Source organism: Monodelphis domestica, chromosome 1 (genome assembly GCF_027887165.1).
Source record: "Monodelphis domestica isolate mMonDom1 chromosome 1, mMonDom1.pri, whole genome shotgun sequence".
In the NCBI taxonomy this organism is placed as follows: Eukaryota; Metazoa; Chordata; class Mammalia; order Didelphimorphia; family Didelphidae; genus Monodelphis; species Monodelphis domestica.
In genome coordinates this window covers 683,058,527-683,077,255 of record NC_077227.1, presented here as the reverse complement: position 1 = coordinate 683,077,255, position 18,729 = coordinate 683,058,527, and the positions used below count along the sequence as shown (strand labels likewise).

The 18,729-nt window shown below is 33.0% G+C and overlaps 1 pseudogene; it reads right to left on the bottom strand.

Annotated features, from left to right (window-relative positions):
* Nucleotides 1-13,365: 13,365 nt before the first annotated feature.
* Nucleotides 13,366-17,583, bottom strand: LOC130453741 (DDB1- and CUL4-associated factor 13-like; annotated as a pseudogene).
* Nucleotides 17,584-18,729: the final 1,146 nt, after the last annotated feature.

Here is an 18,729-nt window from a genome sequence, read left to right as displayed (position 1 = left end):
AAAAACTCAAAATTTTAAAACTAAATTAAAATAGAATCATATCACATGTCCTATTTCATTTTAATCCTATTTCCAAAATTCAACTGAATAAGAAATAAAAGGTTGAATCACTAGAAGTATGAAGTGCTTTTTAAAAATTTCTAATCCACAGATAAGTGGTTTGTAAACTGTTTTACATGTGAAAACTAAACATCTATAGTAATCTGTTATAAAAAATAAAAAATAAAAATAGTTAATACCAGTAAAATTCATAGTGAAATACATGGTAAAAAAGGAGCATCTAGAATCTCATTAAAGCATATTAATAAATACTTATGGAGTGGTCTCTGTTGGTAACAATAAATTAAATGGCAAATTGACAACTAGATGGCACAGTGGATGGAGCAGTAGTTTGAAGTCAGGAAGAATAATCTTCAGTTCAAATCCAGCCTCACATATATATTTTCTGGTTGACACTGGGCAAGTAATTTAGCCTTTTTTTGCCTCAGTTCCTTACCTGAAAAATGAGGTTGAGAAGGAAATGGCAAATTAGCTCCACACTGGACTTAAAAAGAATTCAAATTGGGGTCATAAAGAATCAGAGACTACTGAAACAAGCCAATAATAACAAATAGCTATTTGCAGTTAGGGGCAAAGTGTAAATAATTCAGGTCCTAGATTCTGAATGACTTAAATTCAAATTTAGCCACAGACACTTAACTAACTTTGTGATGTTGGGCAACTCACTTAACCCTATTTACCTCAGTTTCCTCATATATAAAATGATCTAGCAAAGGAATTGACAAACCACTTCAATTTGCCAAGAAAACTCCTAAAGTGATCACAAAGGATTGGACATGACTGAACATCCATTTCCTTCTATGGCAGTTTCTTTTTGTCAAGAATCCCTTGGAGTTGTCCTGAATCCTTGCTTAGTTAATAGTTAAATCACTCACAGTTGATCATCATAAGCATTACTATTGTTATTGTGTACAATGTTCTTGGTTCTGCCTACTTCACGCTGCATCACTTTATATATATCATTCTAGGTTTTTTGTGATAATCTTGTTTGTCACTTCTTATGGTGCCATGGTATTTCCTTACAAGCATATATCACAACTTATTCAGTCTTTCCCCAATTAACGGGCATCTCTTCAAGTTACAGTTCTGTGCCACCACAATAAGATCTGATATAAATATTTTTGCACAAGTAGGTCCTTTCCCCCTATCTTTAAACTCTTTGGGATACAGACCTAGTTGTGTGTACTGCTGGGTCAAAGGGTATGTGAATTTTAATGGAAAATCTGGCACAGTAACACAATCTATAATTTTAATAATACATTTTAAAATTGTATTAAAATTTAGGATCAAATTCACCAGAACATTATGTAGGTTCCACTTTCCTTTCTTAAAACATGGTAAATATCCTTCCTCTAATCCTTTGGCATGAGATTCTACATTATATCAATTAATTATATCATATTTTTATTGTTCCTCTAAATCTTTTCTTCATTTTTTCTTTCTTGATATTTAAAATGTCCCTTTCTTTTGATTATTCCCTCCTCGATTCTAGTAGTAGTCTCTTGTTAACCGAGGATGATGATTGTCTTTGTGCATTTTCATCTATAGTGTATAGATGAGTGTGCACAAAGACACTTATGGGTGAAGGAGACTTAAGTGGAAAAGCCGATGCACAGAGACAGTCCCACTCTCTCGGCGTTGGAAGCCTGGGTCCAATGGCATGAAAAGTCATTACATCTGGAGACTTCCTCAGCTGTATTGGATGGCTGTGTTGTCTTTTGTGCTCCAACACGCCCTGAGCACTCCACAGTGCTTTGCTGCGTCGCCCTCTCAGCCATTGAACCTTCTTATTGGTTTCTTCCGTCTGTTCTGCCAAAGCAGTCTTCACATGCTGGGTGAGCAAAGCCCTGGTTCACCAGGGGTCGACGACCCAATGGCTACCCTCACAAGATTTAGCCGGCCTGTTATAGCTGTTGCCTGGGGTGTGGCCGCTGCTGCATGCTAGCAACTACTAGGAGCCACAAGTGAGAGCTGGGTGTCAGGTGGGGGTCAGAGGCTGGAGAGCTGCTCTAGAAGGGCACAACAAGCCCTCCATACCTGAGGTACTACCCTTCCCTGAGTACCCCATACACTCCTTGAATCTATCTTCCTTTTATATACTTCTTTCTTCTTTTCCTCTTCCTAGCTATCCACATGTTGAGCTAAATGTGCTGCTACAATAAACTGTGTGTGTATTTTCTGCCCTCCAGTTTTGATGAAAATAAAGTTCAAAAGACTCCCATTTCTCCCATTCCTTACATGTTTTCATACACTTCTACTTGTATAATATTATTATATTGTTTAAGTTCACCATCTCCTCTCTCAACTTTCTTTATTGTGTTATTTCTTTCCTTCATCCTTTTTTCCTTATAATATCTTCAAAATATTATAAATTTGTTTATAGATCTTCTGACTCAAATGATTATCTCTAAGAACTCTCTGGATACAAAGATCCTAAAAGAATTATTTTAATATCTATCTCTATTTCAATATATAAATAGTTTGTCCTATAGTTCCCTTTGCTTGTATACATGCTACTTTTTTATCTTTCTCATGACTTCCATATTTGTATTTCAATGTTCCTTGTTTAAGTTCAATTTTAACTAGAATATTAGAAAGCCTTTTATGTTCTGGTAGGTTCATTTTCTCCCAGTAGGCTAATACTCAAATTTTCTAGGTAGAAATTGTATTTTTTCTTTTGGAAAAATTCTCTGAGTTTTTTTTAAATAATAGGAGTTAAATCCTAGGGTTATCTTAATTGTTATTTCTCTCTCTCCCTTTGTCTCTCTCCATTTATATATATATATATATATATATATATATATATATATATATATATATATGGAGATAGTTATAGATATATATAGACTTCTGGCTATTTTTACATTTGTTGAGAAGTTATGTTTTTGCAATGAAATTCATGGGAATTTTTAGAGTTTTTTGAAATAGTGACTAGGTTATTTCTATTTTCAGATTACACTTTTAAAAATATTTCATGAATTTTAATCATTTATTTTATCCACTTAAACTTCACTTTAAAATATTTGATTTATCTTTATAATTGAAAAATTGACTTGCATATTTTATCTCTCTCTTTGTCTCTTCTCCCACTAACTGAGGATAAAAGTAATGTATCAAGTATACATGTGAAACATTCAATATATGTTTTCATAATAGCCAACAAATGAAGAAAAAATGAGAAAATATTTTTCATTTTGCACTAAGCTTTCATTAGTTCTTTCATAGGAGGTTGATCTCATATTTTATTATGAGTTTTTTTTTTAATTTTCTGAGATCATTCTATTACATACAACAACTTATTTGGTCATTTGACAAATGATAGACATACTCTCAATTTTAAATTCTGATGTGCACCCCTTAATTTCTATTGCATGGAATAATAAAATGTTTTTGAGTATTTCTCCTAAGCATGGTGATTTGGTCATCTCTGTTATTATAAAAGTTCTTCAATGTTTTTTTTTAATTTATTAGTTTTTTTTTATTGTGAGAACTTGAAGATACCTAGTAGTGTCTATGAAATTACACCTCAAAATTCCTGCAGTAGGCTAGGTTAAATTTGTTATTACTGTTTGATAAAAGTTAATTTAGGGATGCTATGCAGTTTTTAAACTGTTATTCTACAATAATTGAAATGAAATGACACAGTCCTCCTATTTAAGGGGGAAAAATCCTAAACTAAATGAAATTTTCTGAAATTTTGTTGTGGGTCTTATTTTATTTCTGTGCATTTACTATCATTGATATCTCAACAACTATAATAACTTAATTGCAGATGACTCAAAAAGTTTCAATTTTGTTCCTGATTTTTCTGATGAACTCATTCCACACTTTACTTCACATATTGGAGTTCTGCTTTCAATCATAATTTGAAGTAAAAAATTGAAGTAAAAATGAAATTATGCCTGGTCCTCAGAAAAATGCCCAAACATGCTATATTGGTGATGGAATGATCAAAGCCATAGTAAATCACTTCTATGCCAATTTTCCAGATATATATCCTTAGAGTCATGGTTTCTTCTTGTTTTTCCTGCACCTATCATGACCAATAATTTTCTGCATCTTTTCAAATCTAATTCCACACTATATCTAAGAATGATTGTCATTTCCTCTATCCAAACAGCAATGGCCTAGTTCATACCTACAACTATAACAATCTCCTAACAGCTTTCCTTATATATATTCCTGGGTTTCATCGATCCATTCTCCTTATAACTGTCAAAATAATCTTCCTAATGTCAATTCTGATCACATGTCTAGCTTTGTAAGCATTCAATAAATGCTTAATCTATCTATCTATCTATCTATCTATCTATCTATCTATTTTTCCATCACAAGTCCTACAAGATGTTTACAAACATTTAAGGATAGAAGGGGATTATCACACAGTATACAATCCAAGAGGCACTGGCCTAGTGGAAAGATAAAACCAGGTAGTGAAAACTGTAATGGGAAAACTCTGTGCAGAGACTCACCTTAAATGGATATAAGTTCTACCATTAGTGTTATTTCACTTAAGGACAAAGTCAAGTGGAGACTTACACATTTCTCCCTATGAAATACTTTATGGACAGCCTCTTTGGCAAGGGAGAGCATGCAAACCCGCATACGTGTCCATGTTGAGCAGAGAATTTCAGCTACATACATACCTACAAGCCCTTCAAAAGAGACTAAGAGAATTACATGCTTTAGGCCTAATCCAACAGCAAGTACCATTGGACTACTCCCTTCACAAAATAGTGCCCAGAGACTTTGTTTATATAAATAACTTTAACAGGAAGTCTATAACAGATGCAAAATGGCATGAACCTCATGAAACAATAGCAGTAATCCCTACATCTATAAAAATCATAAGGAAAGATCACTGTTTTCATGTTTCCAACATAAAACCACAAAAATCCATGACCAACAAACACACAGACTCAGAATTAGACCATAACCCAGAACATAATGTAGAAGATCAAGGTAATGTCAATGATGAAATAGAAGTTAATGAGGACTGAAATATCTGCTACACATTTATAAACAAGCAAAAAACCCCGCTACATATAAAATAATCTATACAATACATACATACACACACAAAAAAAGTTCTAGTGCAACAGAAGATCAAGAAGATGACAGATCCATCAATCAAAAGTATTAGGCAACAGTCAAGTTTCTGACTACAATAAGAAGTGCACAAACAGAGGAAGACCTTTTCTCCCAAGGAACTGTACAAACTGAATATGGACAGCTAGAAATTTAACTTATGCACAAACAAGCAGGAAGACGAGGCAAAGGATGGAAGTCACATAAGGTCTCATGTCATTAACACAATGAACATCATGCCTAGGGACATGCATACAACAAGAAAATAATGGCAAGTCTGAAGGTGATCCCATCAGTCAACATGTAGACAAGGACTCCAACAACTGTTGGTGAATATGTGCATGCATCACTACATAACAAGACAGAAACACAACACAGACTGATCTATAGGGATCCCAATGTACATAAACAGGTGTCCACAAATTTGAAAGATGCAAATTATAAATATGTAAATATAAAGTTCCTGCAAGGTCTCAGGGAGATGGAAAGATCATAAGATTCTTCTGTCTGACACCAAAGTCAGGACTCACGTACATGTGTATAAAAATATTGTGTAAATGTTGTACAAAATAAATTACATGTACTATAAATTAACAATAGTGTTAGACTTAGAAATAAGGCGTTATTGACTGTACATAGTGTAAAATACTTAGGATAATGCATAATTAAGGTCAGTTGAGTTCAGGGACCAGGGCAGTTGAATATACAGCTAGTCAGAGTAAGGGACAGAGTAGGGCATAAAATAAGTATTAAGAGTAAGTAAGAAAATGAAGAGTATATTAGATAAGAGTAAGTTAAAATAGGATAACAATAAGATAAAAGTTGTATTAATTTTCACAACAATTGATATTGTTCAAACATTTTTACAGGTCATTTTGTCCAACCCTATTTTTCACCATTGCATTTCATGTAACCTTGTAGTCTTTCCTACCCAAAAGCTTTCCAAAAACAATTCTTAGAATTAATGTTAGCTAGTTCAGTGTAAGAAGCGGTTAGATAATATAGATTTATTATTTGGGTGATGTGGAAACATTAGTTAGCTAAGATTAGATTTTAATCTTAATCATAAAGAAATCACAGTGCAACTTTGGGAAAGATTGCACAAGACAAAAAGTGGAATTTGTAAATGATGAGTGCATGGGAAATTCTTGGAACTCTGACATGAGGGCTGAAGCAGAGTCTGTGTCAGTTGGAGAAAGCAGAGGATTCTAGGAAAGAAACAGACCTGGGGGTTCCCAAGGAGTTTCTGGGGGCTTTTGTGCTGAGTCCTGGACCTGAGAAGACCTATTTCTGATATTTGGTGTTTCACAGAAAGCCAACTGAAAGAATGCTGTTCTATTTTTAAGATTTCTGAAGATTCTTCTTCAATCAAATATCTCCCAACACCTCTAATCTGAGGAGAAGTTATCTTCTTCTCCTCATCCCCAAAGGGGGGTGGGCTATGGATTCACAGAAAAGAGAGCCCAGCTCCTTTGTCCATTCCTGCTTTCTTGCACCTATTCCTTTTACAATCTCTTAGGCCAATTAGATGGATTATTTTAGATGGGATGGGATGGTGAAATCTGAATGAACAAATTTTCATGTCAGTCAGGCCAAAGACCATTTAGGATACCACAGGGCAACCTATCCCCTCCTTCCTTTACCCAGTTTACCTGAGATCCTGTATGAAACCCTCCATAAGCAGTCAGTTTCTTGACAAGCCTCTTAATATAGTGTGAAAGGGTATACCACATAGAACAAGAGTCAAATACCACAAAGAGTCTCCTGAGGTCACACCCTCTGAGGCAAAGCCTCTTGCTTGGGTCCATCTCTAGATCCTCTTTGAGGAAGAGCCACTGAGGACATCCTTGGGTTTGGTTGATAGAGGAAGTTTGTCTACAATCTCCCTCCAGCCATTTTCCTCAGATTATCCAGTGCTATAATTATCAACTGTCTCCCACAGGGAAGAGAGAGGAAGACAGAAGCTAGATCCTAGGCTTTGACTCTCTCCCTTTCACACTGACCCTATCCCAGAAACTCTCTCTGTGTTCCACTGATAGACCATCTTAATCAGTGGAGGAAATCTTTATTTTTACTTCTAGAATCCACCATTTTTACTGTCTAACCATTCATCACTTACACTTTAACATCTATCTATTCCATTCACACAGAACAACAATGACAACAATAGCAACTAACATTTATATAGTACTTAGTATGTTCCAGGAGCAATTGTAAGAGTGTTGAAATTATTTTCTCATTTGATCATCACAAGAACCCCAGAAAGTAGAGGCTATTATTACCCACATTTTATTGTTGAGGAAACAGAGGCAAACAGATATTAACTGACTTGATCAGGGACACATAGTTCATAAGTTTTTGAGGAAGGCTTTAAACAAGTATTCCTGACTCCACATCCAATTTTCAAATTCCAGAAAATTCAATGATTTCCTGTTGTTTCTAGAATAAAATACCAACTATATATTTAAAGTTTTGAACTATAAGATCTCAGATAATCTTTTTGAAATTTCTCTTTATTTTGTTTGTAGTGACAAATTTCCTAGGTTTTGTTTTCCTTTACAAATGATAGTAGCCTTTAATATAAAATACATTTTTGTTAATAATAATCTTGAATTCTCAAATACTTATATTTAAGGTTTTGATCTGAAGTGAGGGTTTATTATTCAAAGGCCTTTTTTCTGGATCTACTGAACTAGGTTGGTAGGTGTATTTTATTTTATCTCAAGTTTTTCTATGGTTGGATCAGGCCAATGATTGCTTATAAGATTAATTTTGTAAACTGTTGCATAAAATATAAAATTTTATCAATAATATTGAATAATTGAATAATTTTGGATATGTTATTGTACATGTTATTATTTTATTTAAATATTTAGCATCAAATTTCCTTTGTGAGATTTATCTAGGATTATTTTTATTTTATTTATCTTTCCTACGTTTGGGTAGGAGAAAACTTTTCCTCTCATAAGAGCAAATTTGGCAGAATATTTTAAATGATCCATTTCTTTTTAAGGCATATATACACATTTCACATATATGTAATATATTGCTTTTAATATGTTTAATATAATTCACTCATAAATTAATCAGTTCCAGTACCTCTCTCTACCTAAAAATATTTAGAGTTTATCCAGTTCATTTTATTTTAATGTATTGAATTGAATCAAAATTCTCTCTCACACACACATATAGACAGAGAGACAGAGAGACAGAGAAATAGCTAGCTAGACAGGCATAATGTATTTGCATATATTTGTATTCAGAAGTTGTGATGCTGGTTAGCAGTGACAATGACCTTTCTCACTCTTGATATGTTGTAAATGATGTGTTTGAAAATTTTATTGCATATTAAAACATTAATAAATTATATATTCAATAGTCAAATAACATTTCTATTTATTTAGGCTTAGAGAATTAAGCCATATCAAATAAAATATAACAAAGACATATCAAATAAAATATAACAAAGACATAGTTATTTAAAAGGTGTCACTTATGAGAAAGTTTCAAGTCACCTTCAATCATTGTGATAACTGTTAGACCCTCATTAGTTTTTAAATATATGTGCAAAAATGTAAAACTTTTCATATTAGTCATTTTAAGGAAGTGAACTCAAATTTTTTTTAATTTAGAAAAAATATAGTATGTTTTTGTTTGTATTCTGATTGCATCACTTCTCTCTTTGGAGGTTGATGGTAATTTTCATGATGATTCCTTGGACATTATATTGAATCACAGTATTGCTAAGAAGAGCTAAGTAATTCACAATTGTTTATCATATAATGTTGCTGTTACTGTGTACAATGTACCTCTGGTTCTGCTCAGTTCACTTTGCATCAGTTCATGTAGGTCTTTTCATGTTCATCTGAAATCATATTATTCATCATTTCTAATACCATTTTAATATTTAATCAAATTACATGCCAAAATTTATTTGGTTATTCCTTATTTTCTTGACATCCACTCAGTTTCCAATTCTTTGCTAACAGAAAGGGTGTTGTAAAATATTTTTCAAAAATAGGACCCTGGCATTTTGTTAGTGTTTGGGATAAACCTCATTGTGGTATTGTGGAAAAAAAGCATATGTACAGTTTTTAATCCCTTGTAGTATAATTACAAATTATTCTCTAGAATGGTTGGATCAGTTCAGAATTCTATCACAATGCATTAGGGTCCAAATTTTCCCACATCCCATCCAACATTTTTGATTTTCCTTTTCTATTATTTTATTCAATATTATAGGTATAAGGCATTCAGAGTTGATTTAAGCTTCTCCTCAACTCTGGAGTTATAACATTCAGTTCTTTCAGGATATCAATTAAAATGTTCCATCAAAATGTATATTTGTCTTTTTGGTCTTTTTTTATAAAATAAAATGGATTAATGTCATTCTCTCAAAAAATATAAATGTTCATAGTCCCTTTTCTTTGTTTTCTCTCTTCAGTTATTATAGTTAGTATTCTCTATTAAATGACAAATAAACTTCCAGGATCTTCACAAAGCACTCTTAGAATAACAAACATATTCCAAGATTCCACTACCTTCTAAATATATAGTAATGATATTTATAATCTTTCTAAGAGAAATCATTGTAGTTGGTTTTACATATATAAAGAGATATCACAACAGCTAATTTTATTTAATGTATTAACCAACAACTAATCTTTATGTACTGGAAGAATCAAAGTTATTGAAAAATAATTCAATATAATTTCAAAATATAAGGCTACAAAGGGATATTGCACACTACTCTAAAGGACAAATATTATGGCATTTAAAAAAATGAAGGGTGACCAAGATTCTGAAAAACAGTATTTTTCTGAATTTCTGAACAGTATTTCTGAATTTCTGAACAGAATTTTCTGAATAGTATTTATCTGAAATTCTTGGGGAAATTATAGAATCCATTATTTTTTAAATGGTTAGTCAATATTTTCATAAGGAATAGTGAACCACTTCCCAAATACTTTCTTTTTGAGCCAGAAAAATAATCAATTGCTATCTATGTAGTTTGACTTGATTATATTGAAGAATTAGATGAAGTATCACGTATAGTTCTTGTGTAAATGATTATAGTTTTTATGCAAAACTGGACTACATAGTAGTAAGACTAAATAAACTTGGGTTTGCTTGACATTAATTGGGGAATGGCTGAACAAATTTGTTTTATGATTGTAACCTAATACTATTGTTTCATAAGAAATGAAGGACAAAATGATCAAAAAAAAACTTGGAAAGATTTATATGAAGTAATGCAAAATGAAGTATGAAGAACCAAGAGTACATCGTACAAGGTAACAGCAACAATGTACAATGATCAGCTTTGAATGAATTGACTATAATCAACAATACAAGGATTAAGTAAAGCTCCAAAGGACTGATGGCAAAAAAGTCTATGTACCTCCATAGAAAGAAATGATGGAGCCTAAATAGAGATTGAAGCATATCATTCTTCACTTTATTTCCTTCACAGATTTTTCTGTAGTGTAAATAGAATGTTTCTTCTTTCACAACACAATGAGCATGGAAATACAAATTGTATGATAACACATAAAAAACCTATATTATATTACCTGCTGTCTTTGGGAGGAGGAATGGATAGGAGGGAGGGAATGTAAATCTCATAATGTCAGAAAAACATTATTAAAAACTGAATCAATATATAAAAAATAAAATAAGCATCTTAGCATAGGATTGAAGAAATCTACTCAATATGTACATGAGAAGACAAATTTGGCTAAAGAGATGTTCACCCAAAACAAAGAAAGGATTTGGAAGTTTTACTAGACTGTAGTTTCATTGTGACTATAAAAATTTGTTGTAGAAGTTAACAATCTAATATAATCTTGTGCTATCACCTCCCTAATATTTAGTTAAACCAGACCTGAAGTACAGTTTTTCTTTCAGTGCTACATATTTCAAAAAATGGCATTAATCATTTGTACAAACTAGACTATTTAAGAGATTTGAATTCATGTCAAATAAGGATAGGTTGAATGAACTACAGATGTTTTGCCTAAGAAAGAGATGATTTGTAGGGGAAATGGTAGTTGTCTCATCGTTTTTAAGTAATTGATTTTGAAAGAGGGATTAGATTTATTCCCTCAGTTCCAAGAAGGCAGAGCTGGGAGCAAAGATTAGAACCTGCTGAAAGGCAAATTTAAGTGTGATATCAGAATAAAAAGTCATTATGATTATAAGTATGCACAAGTGGAATAGACTGAGGAGACAGCAGATTTCATCTCTGTGGAGGCATTTAAGTAAAGGCTTAATGACCCCTAGTTTTAAATTTTATTAGGGATTTTTTTCAGGGACTGGCCAGACTAAATTGCCACTCAGGACTCTTCCAAATTGGAAATATTTTAAATTTAATTATATTTCAAGATCTGCTCTCTGTAAATCATACAATGATGACAAAATAATCTTTCTAAAGCCTAACTCTTCAAGGCAAAAGTATCCCCTTCTCCCCTCACTTTTTTCTCTCTTTCTGTCTCTTTTTGTATGTATTTTTGTCTGTCTCTCTGTCTCAGCTCCACCCTTCCCTTTCTGTTATCTCTTTCCCTTCCGACTTTCTTGTAGGACAAAATAGATTTCCATATCCTATTGGCTGTGTAGATTCTTTCCCCACTGAGCCATATCTGATGAGAATAACCTTCATGTATCCCCCCCCACCTCCTCATATGCCTTTGTAAAAGATTTCTCATCTCTTTTATTTGTGATAATTTGCCATATTCTATTTTCCCTTCCTCCTCCCCCCAATACATTCTTCATTAAAATGTCATAATTTTATTTTTTATATCAGCTCATCATATTCAACTCACACCCTTGTCCTCTGTGTATATTCCTTCTAACTGCCCTAAAAATAAAAAAAAGACTATTTGAAATATAAGAATCAACATGCCATATAGGGTTATACAGAGTTTAATATTATTGAATAATATTTAATTTTTTTGACTTTACTTTTTTATATTTTTTTCTTGAGTCTTCTATTTGAGAGTCAAATTGTCCATTCAAATGTTGTCTTTTCTTCAGATATTTTTGAAACTCTATTGCATTGAATACTCATTTTTTTCTCTGAAGGATTATACTCAGTTTTGCTGGGTAACTGATTCTTGGTTGAAATCCTAGCTTCTTTGCCCTCTATAATATCCTAAGAGTTATGCTTTTAGGATCTATTTCTGGTTTGCCTTCCAGTTTTAGAATGCTGGGACAGTTTTCTTGATAATGTCTTGAAAGAGAATGTATATGCTTTTTTTTAATTCTGATTTTTAGATAGCCTAAAAAATCTTATATTGTTAGTAATTAATTTATTTTCAGAGTCAGTTGTTAGATATTTCACATTTTATTCTATTTTTCATTCTTTTGACTTTTTTTCATTGATCCTATTTTTAGTTCTCAAACATTTTTATTGTGACTACTTTACAATTTCAAAAGATTTTGAGTATCTCCCAAAGAGCTTTCATTTATTTATTTCTATGTTACTAACTTTTTTATTAATTAATTTTTAATTTTTTAAACAATATTTTATTTGGTCATTTCAAAACATTATTCATTGGAGACAACGATCATTTTCTTTCACCCCACACACATAGCCAACACATGATTCCACTGGGTTTCACATGTGTTCTTGATTCGAACCCATTTCCATGTGGTTGGTATTTTCATTAGAGTGTTCATTTAGAGTCTCTCATCAAACATGTCTCCTTAACCCTGTAGTCAAGCAATTGCTTTTACTCTCTGCTTGTGGATAGTGTTTTTTTTTTTCCCTAGATCCCTACAGATTGTTCAAGGATATTGCATTGACACTAATGGAGAATCCATTACATTCAATTGTACCACAGTGTATCAGTCTCTGTGTACAATGTTTTCCTGATTCTGCTCCTTTTGCTCTGCATCACTTCCTGGAGGTTGTTCCAGTTTCCATGGAATTCATCCACTTTATTATTCCTTTTAGCACAATAGTATTCCATCACCACATATACCACAATTTGTTCAGCCATTCTTCAATTGAAGGGCATCCCCTCATTTTCCAATTTTTGGCCACCACAAAGAGCGCAGCTATGAATATTCTTGTACAAGTCTTTTTCCTTATTATCTCTTTGGGGATACAAGCCCAGCAGTGCTATGGCTGCATCAAAGGGCAGACAGTCTTTTATCACCATTTAGGCATAGTTCCAAATTGCCCTCCAGAATGGTTGGATCAATTCACAACTCCACCAGCAATGAATTAATGTCCCTACTTTGCCACATCCCCTCCAGCATTCATTACTTTCCTTTGCTGTCATGTTAGCCAATCTGCTAGGTGTGAGGTGATACCTCAGAGTTGTTTTGAATTGCATCTCTCTGATTATAAGAGATTTAGAGCACTTTTTCATGTGCTTATAAATAGTTTTGATTTCTTTGGCTGAGAACTGCCTGTTCATCTCCCTTTCCCATTTATCAATTGGAGAATGGCTTGATATTTTGTACAATTGATTTAGCTCTTTGTAAATTTGAGTAATTAAACCTTTGTCAGAGGTTTTTATGAAGATTGTTTCCCAATTTGTTGCTTCCCTTCTGGTTTTAGTTACATTGGTTTTGTTTGTACAAAAGCTTTTTAATTTGATGTAGTCAAAATTATTTCTTTTACATTTTTTGACTCTTTCTAAGTCTTGCTTGGTTTTAAAGTCTTTCCCTTCCCAAAGGTCTGACATGTATACTATTCTGTGTTTGCCTAATTTACTTATAGTTTCCTTCTTTATGTTCAAGTCATTCACCCATTTTGAATTTATCTTGGTGTAGGGTGTGAGGTGTTGATCCAAACCTAATCTCTCCTACACTGCCTTCCAGTTTTCCCAGCAGTTTTTATCGAATAGTGGATTTTTGTCCCAAAGGCTGGGATCTTTGGGTTTATCATATGCTGTCTTGTTGAGTTTACTTGCCCCAAGTCTATTCCACTGATCCTCCTTTCTGTCTCTTAGACAGTACCAAATTGTTTTGATGACTGCTGCTTTGTAATATAGTTTGAGATCTGGGACTGCAAGGCCCCCTTTCTTTGTATTTTTTTCATGATTTCCCTGGATATCCTTGATCCTTTGTTCTTCCAAATGAACTTTGTTATGGTTTTTTCTAAATCATTGAAGAATTTTTTTGGAAGTTCAATGGGTATGGCACTAAATAGATAAATAAGTTTGGGTAGGATGGTCATTTTTATTATATTGGCTCGTCCTACCCATGAGCAGTTAATGTTTCGCCAATTGCTCAAGTCTAGTTTTAGTTGTGTGGCAAGTGTTTTGTAGTTGTGTTCATATAGTTCCTGTGTTTGTCTCAGGAGATAGATTCCTAGGTATTTTATTTTGTCTAAGGTGATTTTTGAATGGGATTTCTCTTTCTAGTTTTTGCTGCTGAGCTATATTGGAAATATAGAAATGCTGATGACTTATGAGGGTTTATTTTATATCCTGCAACTTTCCTGAAGTTGTTGATTATTTCGATTAGCTTTTTGATTGAATCTCTAGGATTTTTTAAGTAGACCATCATGTCATCTGCAAAAAGTAATAACTTGGTCTCCTCCTTGCCTATTTTAATGCCTTTAATTTCTTTTTCTTCTCTTATTGCTACTGCTAGTGTTTCTAGTACAATGTCAAATAATAATGTCTCATTGAGTCATTAGCTTCCATTTGCTCAATTCTAATTTTTAAAGAATGATTTTTAAGTATTAATATTCATTGAGTTTTGAAGAATTACATACACAATGAACTTGTGGTAGAATGTACAAAATTTTGTCAAAAAGACTAACTTTTAAGGTAAGATAACATTGGAAATAGATACATGCCACAAAAAGTCAAATTTAGAGATGCTTTAACAAATCTAAGAATGAATGATAGTATAGTAGAAACAGCACTGGACTAGGATGCTAAACAGTTTGATTCTAGTCTTGGTTCTGTCACTATATGACCTAGAAAAGTCAGTTCACACTTCTCTAGGTCTCAATGTTCCCAGGTATAACATGAGGATGTTGAGTTTGATGATTGTGATTCAGTTCTAGGTTATGTGATTCTCAAAAATCATCAGAACTCTCAAATGTTATTTCACAACAGTCATTATATGCTTCTTTTTCTCTGGCACAAATAGTGTAGACTCAGGTTTGCTATGTTTGATACGATTCATTTCCTTCCACTGACAAGCTTCATCTAGGGAATGAATATTAAATGTATATAAGTTATAATCTTCATTTGCCGCAGTGAAAACAAAATATTCCATTGGGTTCTAACAAAGTGTATTTGTCCTCATATCCAATATGACCTTCGTTAAAGGAGTGGCTTGCCTCATATCATATAGCACTATATTTCTGTCAAAAGCACACCTTTCCAAGATATTAGTCTCAATTGGGTTAAATTTAACACTGTTTATAATATCAAAACTCCAACACATGTCTACTTCTTGTCCACATTTAGCAAAAACATCTTTTTTTAAATGATGATCAATTACTGTAAACTGATTTTCCTAATATTGTATATAAAGGCTCCTCCTTTTATCCACATTCTGCCCCATCCATTTTCTACTGCTTCACAGTCTTGTCATTACCAACCCTAAAGAATGAATTTCCACAGTAGAAGGTACACATTCCTCATATAAAACCTTCATGAACTTGCAATATATGAATGCATTCTCATTTTGTCATGTTCCAAATATTAATCTCTCCATCACAGGCTCCAGAGATTACAGGAGTCAAATTTTTTGGATGTTTGGCCATGCAATTTACTCCATCTCTATGGCCATCAAGGGAACCAAAACATGATTTTGCAAATACTTAATTCAATTTGACAGCATTTAGAGCTCTTTGTATATTCAGGTGAAACTTCAAAAGGATGTAATGCAGGATCATAGTTTCTTGTAACTCTTTGAAGGTCCAGTTTGACATAATGGTCCTTGTGCCTCTTGTAATCATATTTTCCCATGATTTTTCTTTATTTTTTAAAGCCTTACCTTCCATCTTGGAATCAATACTGTCTATTGGTTCCAAGGCAAAAGAATGGTAGGGGCTAGGCAATGGGGTCAAGTGACTTACCCAAGGTCACGCAGCTGGGACGTGTCTGAGGCCAGATTTGAATCTAGGACCTCCCATATCTAGGCCTGGCTCTCAATCCACTGAGCTACCCACCTGCCCTCCATGATTTTTCCTGAGTGATCATTTGTACCTCCATTTTCACTTGTCTAATATTGCTTTGTAAAGAGTTCTTTTCCTTAGTGAATTTGAGAACCCTTTTTTCCATATGGCCAGTTATGCCTTTTAAGAAGTTCTCTTCAGCACATCATCGTATATATTTCTTCATTTGGCCAGTTCTTTTTAAAGTGGTTTATTCTTCATTGGATTTTGGGGCCTCTTGAAAATTGGCCTTTTTGTTTTTTTTTAAGTTATTAATTTCTCAAGTATTTTTGTGCCTCCTTTACCGAAACTATTATCTTTTTTTCCCCATGACTTTCCTATATTACTCTCATTTCTTGTCTCAAAATTTCTTCTACTTCTCTAGTTTTATTTTTAAAATCATTAATTCTTTTTGGTTTTGAGAACAATTTCTGGTTTTTCTTGGAGGCTTTGGATGAAATTGTATTGATTTTGTCTTTATCTGAGTTTGTGTTTTGGTCTTCCCTGTCACTAAAATAACTTTCAAGATTGAGTTTAATTTTTGTTTGCTCATTTTCCAGCCTTTTTCTTTTCTTTGAATTAAAAAAAAATAAGAATTTAGAGTTGGGCTCTGAGATTGTGATGAAGGGAACACTATTTCTAGGTTCAGGTTCTTTGTTTAGTTGCCTTTAGAGCTGGCTCTGTGAATCCATCTGTTTTCATTTCTTCCAATGCCCAGTGATCTCAGGAGAGGTTTGTTGCATATTCTTTCAGCCTGTGCTTTAATCTATGGGTAGCTACTTCTTTACCTTTTAGAACTATGGCCAGAGTCCCATTCTCCACTGTGACTGGAAAAACTGGTGCTTGCTAGTGTTCCTCATTACCCTATTACCTAGAAATGCAGATATAAAATGCAAATAAATTTTATACCTTTAGCCAACAAAAGGACCCTTTTAAATTCCTTCTGAGCATTTATTAGTAGTTTCTCTCTCCTCAGTTAATGCTCAAGTTGGGAACTTGAAGGGAATAAACAATTATATAGCACCTACTATGGCAAGCATTATGAGAAGGACTTTACAAATTTCTCATAAATCTTCAAATTCAGATTGGTTGGGATTCTGTAAGGATGGGAGTAAAGATGATCAGAGAATGAGATTTTTAAACAGAAATGATTTGAATTAGAGGATTTGTAAAGTAGGCTTCCCTTCTAAAAGTCTATGAGTTGGCAATTCAATGAGTTTAAAAAAAATAGAAGACAAAGACAAAAAAATAAAGGCATGTAAATCTATAAGTGCTGGGGCAGTAATGGTGAAATTATAATAAAATATTAAAGCATTATGAAGGAAATTAATACAGTGGAAAGAATTAATCTGAATATATTTTGTTTATGATGTTATGATTTCTTTATAAAAATTAATTTAGTTATCCAATAAATAGGAAATAGTAATGTATTGAATATAAATAAGGGATATTTGGATGAAAACTCAAGAGAGAAGTGAATTCAAAATTAATAATGCAATTATTTCATGTATTGGTGAAATATTTAATCTCTCTGAACTTGAAATTACTTAACTATAAAATTGGTAAAATCATATGTATTTTATATTACAAGGTACTTTTAAGGTCAAAATGAGATTGTACAAATTGCTTTATTATTAATATGGATGCAGACATTTTGTAAGGTACAAACTATATACACACTACCTATTGTAAAAATAAATAATTTATTATTTTTTTATTTTAATGGGGGACCTGGAGGTGATCCTACCATAAAGATGTGTAGTGATTAACCAGCCCACCGTGACAAGAATTAAAAACCATGGGGACAGGAAGGAGGAACCATAAAAAAAGGAAGTGAGGTAGAAAAAGGATAAAAAAATCCTCAGTGTCAGCTGGTCCGGAGGTTAGTTGTTGACAGGTAGGTGATGGCAGTTATGGGGAAGTTGACTGCTGAGAGTTGGGTTGCTAAGCTCAGGATCCTCTTTTATATTCCAGCAATTTATAAAAGAGGATCCTGAGCTTAGTGAGCTTTTGGGCTTTAGCCTTTAGAGGGCTTTGGTTTTAAACTTTAATTTTAGAGTGCTTTTTGACTTTGGGATTTGGGGCTTTTGGTATAGGCTGTTAGACTTTTTCTTTCTTGAGTTAGGCGATGGGTCTTCTTGACAGACCTAATTGGAGTTGGATTAAACACTGATTGGGTTGGTTTTGATTGGGGTGGATTGTGTTGGGGGGTGGTTGTTATTATTGGTAGTTATAGTATAACTAGTAGAGACATTAGGAAATTTTCTTTCTCTACCTCTCCCTTATATTCCCCTCTTTATTATATTCTTTTCTATATCTATTTTAATAAAACTAAATTATTAATTATTAAAAGCTTCTAGAAGTTTCCTTTTCTCTGGATTAAAGGGATAATATTAATTTACAACTCTACTATAGTCTCATTAAAGCTTGTTGTTAAAAGGTGCTCTCTTATT